Below are 12,582 nucleotides of genomic sequence, written 5' to 3'. Positions count from 1 at the left end.
GAGATTGAACGAAAATAATTGCTTTTGTCCTTGAAATTACACCGCAACAAGGGAGTTTATTGGCCAGTGGCGTTGCGTGCGAGTATCCTTGAGTCCCACTAGTGCCATTAAGCTCGTGTATAGTGAAAAACATTCCAACTGAATATCGTTGCACAGCTCCTTTAAGGGGGCACGGAGTGTAAACAGCGCCCTCAGAAATGGCGTCCAGTGCCAGCGTCCAGCGTAGGGCTTTGCAACCCTTTACACAGCAGTAAGACATTTGCACTCACGCATTTCAAACAGCCCGTGAACGTCTAACTTCATGGTATGCTGTAACAACAGTCACTCGGCGCGAGCATTTGTTTCATTATCTGCTACACAAACCACTGAAGCAGGCGACGGAGCAGACGATGTCGCAGACGATATAGCAGACGACGGTGCACATCCGGGCTAGCTAGGGGGCGCTGAGTGGAACTACTAGTGTTGACGTTTAGAGGAGAGAACGTACAGGCCTTCTCTTCTAGGTGGTATTAGTACTGCGGGAGGGTAGGCACCTCCACCCTCCTACCCCTCGGCCCTCCCCTCCTCCTCTCGAGCTCCGCTCCCATTTAGCGGAAGAATTTTAGCTAAATTTCCCGCTAAATTTAGCGAAATTTTACCCGCTAGATTTAGCGGGGAAATTGTTCCGCTAATTCAGCGTGGAAAAGTTTCCGTTATGTGTAGCGGGAAAACTTTCCGCTAAATTTAGCCGTAATATATACCGTTAAATTTAGCGGGAATATACTGCCGCTAAATTAAGCGAGGAAATTTTCCGACAAAGTTAGTGGGAAATTTTCTGAAAAGTAGAGCGGGGAAAATTTCCCACTAAATTTAGTGGGAAATGTTTTCGCTAAATTTAGCAGGAAAGTGTTGCCTCTAAATTTAGCGGGGAAATATTACCATTAAAGATAGCGTTAAATTTTTTTCCGCTAAATTTAGCGGGAACGTTGTCCGCTAAGTTTAGCGGATACATTTCCTTGCTAAATGTAGCTGAAAAATTCCCCACTAAGTCTATCGGCAAAATTTTCCCGCCAAATTAAACGGACAAAATTCCCTGCTAAATTTGGCGGGAAATTTTTCCCACTGAATTTAGGGGAAGTTTTTTTCACGAAAATTTAGGGGGAAATTGAGAGAATATTTCCCGCTAAAAGGGAGGGCAGCAGGAGAGGAGAAGGGGAAAGGGCGGATGAGGAGTGGCACCCTTTCCTCTCCGTACCTTCCCCTCCTCCTCAACAGCTGCGCTCTAATTCGGCGTTAGACTGGATTGTAAACGTCTTTCATTTTTTAGAGCGCAGCTCTTACGGGGGCCCGTGTCCGGGTTGAGCGGCATCGCCGCCGTCATGCCGCCGGCGTAACCGCGCGTTGCATTTGGGACGTTTCCCGCTAAATTTAGCGAGGAAATCGACGTTACGTAACCACAACACCAATTCGGTTTCGTCACGCCTTTGTGCCACGTCACCCATAAACAAATTCAGGGCAGGAGGACAGGAGGAGAAGGAAGAAAGAGAAGGAAGGGGAGCGGAGGGTACGGAGGAGGAGGGGCATACCCTCCCTTCTGTTCCCTCCCTTCCTCCTTCTCAAGAGCTGCGCTCCAGTTTAGAATTACAGAGGTTTGTAATCGTCTTTCATTTATTTTTCTCTTTCTTTAAATGCCTGGGTACAGAACTTAGGCTTCTGTAGTTTTTCGCGATCATCGCTGTGTCAGAGCGGCCCGCAGCTAGTCGATGGAAGCTCCAGCAACAAGGAGTGAGGACATCTAGAACCATCCAAGGAGAGCATTGGATCGCTTAACACTAGAAGCAAGGTAGCGGTCCAAGCATCGTGCTACTAGCAGAATCTTGAACGAAGCTTTAAATTCAGCCTATACCAGGGATGGGCAAAATATATGCAAATATGTATCGAAATACAAATACAAAAAACTTCCTCAAAAAGTGTTTAATTACAAATCTAATTACATTTCCAAAACAGCATTTAAATGCAAGATACAAATACAAACAAATGTATTTGGTCTTCCCCCCAAATACTTTTCCAAATACATTCTTCAAAGTTTGCGTCAGCGACTTCAGGGCACCTGCAACGGGTTTCCGGGTATCTCCTTTTACTTTTGCATCGCACACTCGGGAGTTAGTGTGCGAGGCTCTAGTAACGTAATAGAAATATGATCACAAAAAATGTAATGAGCTCGGACGTAATGGGCGAAGAAAGTACAGAGCTTCAAGCAGCTTGTTTTGTCGATTACATTTTGGTATAGACCAACAAAGAACCAAGACGACCAAGACGCGCAGCTCTAGCTAGAGAATGTTTTATTGTTGCAACTCGCACCAGTTACGAAAATCTGGACGACCCGCGCACTTAGAATGTTCCAGGCAAAAATATGGATGAAAATCAGGCTGGAAAGCATCACAAGTTGCCACAGGCGCTTATTTAGCCAGTCTGCCTGGGAACGTCGATTTCGTCACTATTCTTGCCCTGGACTAGCACCATAATCACAAAGTCACTAAATGATCGATTGTGCTTGAATGGGAGACACTGCATTCGGTGCAGAACGTAGTTTTCTTCCTGCTCTGGATAGTGACAATAAATTTGAGAATGTATTTTCACCCACAAAATTGTATTTAATTACAAGTGTATTTGAAATACCCACGTTTTAGTATTTAAATACACACGTCAAATACATTACCCAATTTGTAATTAAATACAAATGCAAAATACACAAAGTATTTGAAATACGTATTTCAAATACTTGTATTTGAAATACTGCCCATCCCTGGCCTATACCCTATTTGAAATGCGGCTGTGGGGCCCACTACCAATACTTGAGAAATTCTGATGAATGATGAACCTCAGGGTTTATGGGAGGTTTCAGAGGGGTTCGTCATAGTTATCTGCATCTTTTATAAGGTTTGTTACGATCATTCACGTTAAATTCCTTGACATTCAATATCGCTCTCTTCAAAAGTGAAGATCACGAGATCCTTTAAGAGGTACATGCTGGCGAGGCCGCTTGGCCATTTTTTATCGGCTGACCGGGCCGAACATTAGCTCACTGTCGGTCTCTCTTCCACCGCAAGAGATCAACCCCCTCCGGTTACTCCTGTACCCAGAGTGTGCAGCGATGTAAGGAAGTATTTTAGTCACCAGTTGCGCATGCATTTTGGTCCATGAAGTCTCGAAAGTTGCTCCAGTAAGAAAGAAAAACAGGCGGAGGACACCATCGCGATGACACCAGGTGCTCCTCCTCAACCCTGTTCAGGAATCACTTAACGAAAGCGGATGTCGGTGTCGTGCTCGGTAATTTCGTTGAACATGCTTCTCATGTGTGTGGTTAAAAATTTTTAAAATTTGACAATCGTCCACCTCAGGAATTTTCCACATTGGCTTTGTCATTAGGTACAAAAGTATTTCGGCCGACAAACAACTCGGTGACCACTACGTGGTTTCACCCCTTCTGTCTAAAGTCTCTTTAGCCAGGGTTATAATTTAAGTTGGTTCTTACGTTATTTCTACAGGAATTTAAAGCTTTATGCGTACGAGAAGCTTTCAATGACATTTTATACAACTGCATTTTCGGTCGATGGTTCAAGTAATTTTAACCAGCCATGCTGCGTTCTCTTACCTGCATTACTGGCTTACAATTAGGTGGGGCGAAAAGCAAAACATTTGAAATCAGAAGGGCTATAGGTAAACCTTTAGCGTGTGGTTTGAAAGGCTGTGGGTGTCAAGGGAAGTGGAGTTTAAAGGAATGATAGGTTCTCACAACAAATAAGGGCTGATAGACATCTTTCAGAAGGGTATAAGCGTATCATGGAGCGAACTAGTTTGCCATATTTATTTATTTATTTATTTATTTATAATATACTCAGGGCCACAAGTGGCGTTACAGAGGGGAGTGGGTTTACATGAAGTAGTTGGTGATGGCGTCCCGAAATCTTCCACTGTCGGTGATGCCGATGAGGTTCTAGGGGAGGTCATTCCAGTCCACAATCGCAGAGGGTAAGAGCGCCTTCTGGTGTGCGAGGGTGAAGATTGTGAGCGGGCGATCTTACAAGGATGGTCAATTCTAGCCGAGATGTATGATGGGGTGTTTAAGAGAGATTGTTTAAAGATGGGTGTATAAAATACCTTGTGAAGAAGACAAAGGCGAGAGATCCTACGACGTGAAGATAGTAGCGGAAGGTCAAGGTGAGCTTTCATTAACGAGACACTCGAAAAACGGGAATAATCAGAAAAAAATGAAGCGTGCAGCACGGCTCTGAACAGATTCAATTAAATCAGCTGGCGTTGATTGATGAGGATGCCAAATTGAAGACGCATATTCTAATTTGGGACGGACGAGAGTAACGTACAGGAGGCGCTTAAGGTTATTGGGAACAGATCTAAAATTTCGACGGATGTAGCCTAAACTTCGATTAGCAGATTGTACAATGTTGTTAATATGAGTATTCCAAGAGAGGTTAGGTGAAAGATGCACGCCGAGGTATTTATAGTGGTCTGTATATTCGAGTATAGCCCCATCTAAAAGTAGCGTAGGATTAGTTTCTGCTAATGAATTAGAAAAACGCGTGCACTTACATTTGTTAGTATTGAGAGACATTTTCCAATTCTGGCACCAGTCGGTTATTTTGAGAAGGTCAGCTTGCAAAATTAGAAGGTCATCTTGAGTAGTAGTCTTACGGTAAACAACGCAATCGTCAGCAAACAGGCTAATAACAGAGGTGATACGCAATGGAAGGTCGTTAATATAAATGAGAAAAAGTAGCGGTCCAAGCACGGTGCCTTGAGGAACACCAGAAGAAACAGCAGAGACGTGAGAGGAGGCATTGTTAGCGTAGACGTATTGACGGCGTTGAGAAAGAAATGATTCAATCCAGATTAGTACATGAGCGTCAATATTTAGTGTGGAAAGTTTGAGAAATAGAAGTTTATGAGGTACTTTATCAAATGCTTTAGCGAAATCGAGAAATACAGCGATAGTGGGGTATCCGGAGTCGAGATTCAAGAACAAGTGATTAGTCAGATGAAGAAGCTGTGTTTCACAAGAAAAATTACGGCGAAAACCGTGCTGCACGTCACTGAAGAAAGAGTTAGAATCCAGGAATGAAACCAAATGCTTGAAGATGATGTGTTCCATTATTTTAGACGAGACGCAGGTAAGAGATATCGGTCTATAGTTGGCTGGTGATTACCTACTACCGCTCTTGTGGACCGGAATGACCTTCCCAAACTTCCAGTCCTCAGGCACGACTCCTGTCTCCAGAGATTGACGAAAGAATTTTGTTAAAAAAGGCTAGACGTTAGATTAGTGTTACGGAGAATCTTGGAATTTATGCTGTCAATTCCACATGAGAAAGAAACTTTTAAGGATTTAATAATGTTTACGATTCCATCGTAATCAATAAGAATAGGATCCATTGGGAACGATATACTGGAGACGGGAGGGGAAACAGTAATGAGGTCTGAACGGGAGAACACTTTAGAAAAAAACATCATTCAGTACATTAGCGCACAAGTTCACTGGAACAGGGTCCCCTGAATTTGAAACAAGTTGTAACGAACACTCGTCTTTTGGGCGAACAACATTCCAGAAACGCTGCGGATTGGCAATCAATAATGATGGCAAAGTCGTACGATAAAAAATGTCTTTACATCTATTCAACTCAATTTTGTAAATATTAGCGCAGTCCTCATAGCTCTGCCATGATTCGGGCGTACCGGCTCGACGGGCAACTTGAAAGAGCCTTTGCTTTTTATTGCGTAGCGATTTGAGGCTGCGATTAAACCATGAATTCGAAGACTTCGTTGTTATATCAATACAAGGGATATATTTTTCCACTAAATCACATAATTTATCTTTAAAGAGACACCAGTTTACGTCCACGCTTCTACTCTCAAAATTAGTATTAAAAGACACAAAATATTTGGACAGACTGTTGCAGAGCTGCTCATAATTCCCTTTTTTCATACAGCCGTCTACTCTTTTGAACGCGCAACAGTTTCTGGATTTCCACGCGTATAGGGCAGTAAATTACCCGATGATCGCTCACGCCATCAAAACAGGTTAGAGGTGATTCTACAAAACCCGGATGAGTAGTTAGCGCGAGATCTAAAATACTAGAACAGGAATCCCTCACCCTAGTAGGGACGGACACAAGTTGAAAAAGATTAAAATCCAAACACATGTCAAGGAAGTCCTTGCACAAACCATTCCCTTTAGGACAAACGGGGACCGCAGAGTTCCAATTAACGCATGGAAAATTAAAGTCACCAAATAAAAAAACAGGGTGCGCCGGATAGAGAGCAAACAGGTTAGACAAGTCGTCGTGAAGACGGCTGGTGAACGAATGGGATTCCGAAGGAGGTCGATAACAAACGCCCGCCAAAATAGGTTTGAAACTGCATTGTATTCGTACCGAGACCATTTCGAGGCACGAAGCAGTCGGGACAAGAGTGCTTCCATTACTTTCATCGACCCCGATAAGGACACACCGCCTCCACGTTGATCATCCCTGTCACGCCGGTAAATAACCAGATTAGGGTGCTCAGGAAATATCTCACTATCTTCAATTCCAGGTGATAGCCATGTCTCAATTAAGACGGTGACGTTAGCATTACACGAAGAAATAAGAGAACATATATAGTCGCGTTTATTCAGGATACTACGTGCGTTCGTGTACAATACATTAATACCGCAACTTGATTTTTGGTTATGGAGAAAGCCACCCCCCGGCGCGTCCTATCTGGGGATTTCTTTTACGGACAGAGACTGAGAATCATAACTGTAAGTCCTGGAACCAATGTGCAACTTGTCGAAACGAAGCTTAAATGATACGTTCTGCGCCCTGGCAAAGTCGAGAAGAAACTTCCGCGCAGTTCGAACATTCGGCGAGTAGTCCTCCGACAACGAGTAGGGGGGGGAGCCCTTCAACTTATGGCCACAAAGAAGCAACTGGCTTTTTAATTTAAATGAGGCGAATTTCATAATTATTGGCCTAATTTTTCCTCCCCGATAACCACCCACTCTGTGATCCCGTTCAATATCAGCGTTTCCCAAGGCGACACCAAGTCTGTCTTTCACGACGGTGATTATATTTTGCTCGGACGTCTGCCACGACTCCCCAGCGTCATCCGGCATTCCGTAAAAAAGAAGGTTGCAACGACGCGAATGATTTTCTAGGCTGTCAATACGACTCAATAAATTCGAGGTAGTAGCAACCTGTACATTCAGCGTGTCCTCTAAGTCGTTTATGGCGGATTTAGCCTGACCAATATAGGATATCTCGCTTTCGATTGAGGCAATCCTGCTGTCGAGTGAGGAAAGGGCGCTATCCAGCTCTTTTTGTCTTTCCGGTGTGGTTCTTATGTCCGATTTTATAGCTGCTTGTCCCTCATGGAGGCTGGAAGAGTTAGAGTCGATCTTTTGTATCACGGAGGAGTTTCAGCCCTATTGGAAAAACCAGCATGAAAATCAAACTGGTCAAGCTGGTAATTAAGGTGGTCAAGCTGGTAATCAAGGTGGTCAAACTGGTCAATGTGGTAATTAAACTGGTTTAGCTGGCAATCAAGCTGGTTTAAGCTGGGCAAGCTGGAATTTAAGCTGGTCAGTCTGGTCTAAGTAAAAACCAGCATGGTCTCACTCGAATCTGGTTTTAGATTCAATCTGGTGTAGCTGGGAGCCAGTCTGGTCTTAACTGGTCAAACTGGTTTTCCATGGAGCCAATGTGGTCAAGCTGGGAGACGAGCTGGTCATGCTGGGAGACAAGCTGGTGAATCTGGTCGAAATAATAATCGTGGTGGTCAAGCTGGTCATGCTGGGAGCGCGCACGCCAAGGTCGGCTAGAGATAGCCGAACTGGCATTGCTGGGAGCGCGCGCGACAAGGTCGGCTGCTGGAACGAGGCCACGTCCTGTTCTTTGTCCTCTCGTTTTTGGTAGACCACCGGGCGCGTCAGGCGCGCTGCAAGCTACCTTTGTGTGCGAGAAAAGAGAGAGAGAGAGAGAGAGTGGTAGAAACGGAGAATCGAAGACGCGTTTGGATAGCTTGGGCAGAGGGCAGATCGAAGGGACGGCTGTGTGCGCGTTGTTTGGAGACTAGTTGAACGACGGTGCAAGCGAAGCGGGTTTTGAGAAGACAGCGAGCGGCAGTCCGTTCAGTGCGGGAAGATGTCAGACGTCCCGACTGCGGCGTCGCTTCGTGTCTTCGAACGTGTGTGTGCCCAAGAATGACGGCGGTGCCGAGGAGTATCGCCAATGCCATCCAAGCCACACGGATTTCCTCGCCTCTGCCGACCACGCAAGTTGCCGCTTCGCCCCCATCGCTGGCGGGACCCAGGTTCGCTTCTCTCGTCCGTGTAGTATTTTCGTCTGCTATTGCCTGTTTTTGGCCTGTGTCTAGTATTTTTTTCGTGTTGAGAGATAAGCAATCTGGTTTTATTAACATTGTAGACAATTTGCACCGAGAATCTGTGCGTCGGTTAGTACTGTGTCAGCGCCGAGGATGTGTAGCATTTGAGTTCATGTGAGGCTGCCGCAAGTACGAAAATAATAAATTGGATGCCGAGTTGGCTTTTCTGACGAGCTTGGCTTTTTTATTCTGTGTATTAATTTAAACAGGTTAAACTGGTTGGGAAGTTCACCAGCATGACCAGTTTAACAGCATGACCAGCATGCCAAACTGGGCATGCTGGGGCAATAACCCAGCTTGAAGCTGGGACCAGATCAACCATCATGACCAGTATGACCAGATCAACCAGCATGACCAGCATGCCAAGCTGGGCATGCTGGGGCAATAACCCAGCTTGAAGCTGGGACCAGCTTAAGCTGGTTTTTTCAATAGGGAGGTTTTATTCGAGCATCCTCTGACAGTCGTTCATCACGTACTTGGTACGCGGTGCAGCTCTTCTGATGAACCCATGATCCATACCATAATCTGTAGAATACTCTTTTGCGGAAATACCCACTCACGCAATCCTAAATGCAAGCGGTCGGTTTTCCTTCTCCGCAAGAGCTGCTTGCGCGGTTCTTAGAGACCTCGTTGCGCCCAAACCTTCTTGCGATAAAAGATATCAGCTGTCGAAAGAAACAAGCAATTGATGGGCAGTGAGGTGAAGCAAATCTTGTGTCGGTTTTCCCCAGTGTGAAATGAACTCAAGTGAAAATGCAGAAGTAGATCACACTGAAATGGAAATGCAGAAGTAGATCACATAGACACCAAGCCAGATAATAGAAGATATCAACATGACGGTAATGTAATACCGCTTAAAAACAATAAATCAATGCTCAGCTACAACACTACTGGAGTGCGATGGGAGGTGAACACATGTGTGGGGTATTTGAAAGGTTATTGTTGACGGATATAGAGGGCTCCGTATTAAAAAAACCAGCACAAGCTGGTCCCAGCATCCCAGCTTCATGCTGGGTTATTGCCCCAGCATGCCCAGCTTGTCGTGCTGGTCCCAGCACAAGCTGGTCCCACCATCCCAGCCTCATCCTGGTCCCAGCATCCCATATTCATGCTGGGTTATTGCCCCAGCATGCCCAGCTTGGCGTGCTGGTCCCAGCACAAGCTGGTCCCAGCATCCCAGCCTCATGCTGGTTCCAGCATCCTAGCTTCATGCTGGGTTATTGCTCCAGCATGCCCAGCTTGCCGTGCTGGTCGAACTGGTTGGATGCTGGGTGAATGCTGGGCAAATGCTGGGTCATGCTGGGTGAACTGCCCATGCTGGTTAGGCTGGCGTACTTCCCCACCATTTTAACCAGTTTAAATGAATACACACGATAAACAAGCCAAACTCTTCAGAAAAGCCAGCTCGGCATCGAATTTATTATTTTCGTATTTGCGGTCTGCACATGAGCTCAGATGCCATACATCCACTGCGCTGACACTGTACTAACCGGCGCACAGATAGCGGTTCTCGATGCAAAACAAAAAATGCTATTAAAACTAGATTGCTTATCTCTCAACACGAAAAATACTAGACACACGCCAAAAACAGGCAATAACAATAAAAAATACTACACGGATGAGAAAAGCGAACCTGGGTCCCGCCCGTAATGGGGGCGAAGCGTCCTCTTGCGTAGTCGGCAGAGGTGAGGAAATCCGTGTGGCTTGGATGGCATTGGCGAAACTCCTCGGCACCACCGTATTCACGAGCACACGGATGTTCGATTACACGAAACGACGCCTCCGTCGGGGCATCCAATTTCTTCCCGCGCTGAACGAACTGCCGCTCGCCGCCTCCCTAAATCCCGCTTCGCTTGCGCCGCCGTTCAATTAGTCGCCAAACAACGCGCACACAGCCGTCCCTTCGAAACTCTGTCCAAGATAGCCAAACGTGTCTCGAATTCTCCGTTCCTACCACTCACTCTCTCTCTTTTCTCGCACACAAAGAAAGCTCGCAGCGTGCCTGAAGCGCCCGGTCGTCCACCAAAAACGAGAGGACAAAGAACAGGACGTGGCATCGTCCCCACCCCTGCCGACTTTGGCGCGCGCGCTCCCGTCAAGACCGGCTTGAACCAGCTTGGGTCAGATTGAGAACCAGCTTGAACCAGCATGACAAGCTTGAACCAGCTTAAGTACCAGCTTGCCCATCCGCGGTGTCAGCTCGAACCAGCTTGAACCAGCTTGACAAGCTTGAACCAGCTTCAGTACCAGCTCGAACCAGCTTGCCCATCTGCAGTGCCAGCTCGAACTAGCTTGAACCAGCTTGAACCAGCTTGATTACTACCTAGACCAGCTTGAACCAGCACGAACCAGCACGAACCAGCTCGAACCAGCTTAAAAACCAGCTAAACCAGCTTGCCCAGCTTGAAATCCTTACTGGTTTTTTTCTTCAATAGGGCTGTTATCCAAATATGTGTGCTAAGCCACTGTTCTTTTGTATGAGTGCAATATCGTCAAAACTCAATAGGCAGGCTTGAGTGATCAAGGACTAACCATGCTTTGACTTAATTTTGACGTCCTTTATATCACAGCAACCTTAATAAAAGCATAAAAATAATCCACGCAGTGTCACATCAACGGCTTCGATTTCTTAAAAAAAAAAGAACAAGTTTCTAACCTTGTACTTGGCCTCTTAGCAAATGTTTAGCCTTCTTTGACCGTATAAACCATGCGTGTATACATTTGTGTAGCATTCTTCTACTTCAGTTTTTTGTTGTCAGCAAAACATATATATAATATATATGTTTTATATATATATAAACATATATAACTGGCAATCAAGCTGGTTTAAGCTGGGCAAGCTAGAACTTCAGCTGGTCAGTCCGGTTTAAGTAAAACCAGCATGATATAACTAGAATCTGGTTTTAGATTCAATATGGTGTAGCTGTAAGCCAGTGTGGTCCTAATTGGTCAAACTGGTTTTCCATAAAGCCAATGTGGTCAAGCTGGGAGACAAGCTGGTCACGCTGGGAGACAAGCTGGCGAATCTGGTCGAACTAATAATCCTGGTGGTCAAGCTGGTCATGCTGGGAGCGCGCACGCCAAGGTCGGCTAGAGGTAGCCGAACTGGCATTGCTGGGAGCGCGCGCGCCAAGGTCGGCTTAGGCTGAAACGAGGCCACGTCCTGTTCTTTGTCCTCTCGTTTTTGGTAGACGACCGGGCGCGTCAGGCGCGCTGCAAGCTACCTTTGTGTGAAAGAAAATAGAGAGAGAGAGAGTGGTATGACCGGAGAATTTGAGACGCGTTTGGCTATCTTGGACAGATTTTCGAGGGGACGGCTGTGTGCGCGTTGTTTGGAGACTATTTGAACGACGGTGCAAACGAAGCGGGTTTTGAGGAGACAGCGAGCGTCAGTCCGTTCAGTGCGGGAAGATGTCGGACGTTCCGATTGAGGCGTTGCTTCGTGTCTTCTAACGTTTTGTGCTCGTGAATGACGGTGGTGTCGAGGAGTATCGCCAATGCCATCCAAGCCACACAGATTTCCCCGCCTCTGCCGACCAGGCAAGTTGCCGCTTCGCCCCCATCACTGGCGGAACCCAGGTTCGCTTCTCTCATTCGTGTAGCATTTTGTTTTGCTATAGCCTGTTTTTGGCGTGTTTCTAGTATGTTTCGTGTTGAAAGACAAGCCATCTGGTTTTATTAACATTGTTGGCTTTGCACCGAGAACCACTGTCTGTGCGTCGCGTAGTACTGTGTCAGCGCCGAGGATGTGTAGCATCTGAGTTCACGTGAGGCGGCCGCGAGTACGAAAATAATAAATTGGATGCCGAGTTGGCTTTTCTGAAGAGCTTGACTTGTTTATCCTGTGTATTAATTTAAACAGGTTAAACTGGTTGGGAAGACCACCAGCATGACCAACATGTCAAACTGGGCATGCTGGGACCAGATCAACCACCATGACCAGCATGCCAAACTGGGCATGCTGGGGCAATAACCCAGCTTGAAGCTGGGACCGGATCAACCACCATGACCAGTATAACCAGATAAACCAGCTTGACCAGTATGACCAGATCAACCAGCATGACCAGCATGCCAAGTTGGGCATGCTGGGGCAATAACCTAGCTTGAAGCTGGGACCAGCATAAGCTGTTTTTTTCAATAGGGAGGAGATTTTTAAAAGGCTAA

The sequence above is a fragment of the Ixodes scapularis genome, unplaced genomic scaffold, assembly GCF_016920785.2.
Source record: "Ixodes scapularis isolate PalLabHiFi unplaced genomic scaffold, ASM1692078v2 PGA_scaffold10__122_contigs__length_95168666, whole genome shotgun sequence".
NCBI lineage: Eukaryota > Metazoa > Arthropoda > Arachnida > Ixodida > Ixodidae > Ixodes > Ixodes scapularis.
Note: the sequence above shows the minus strand (reverse complement) of the source record.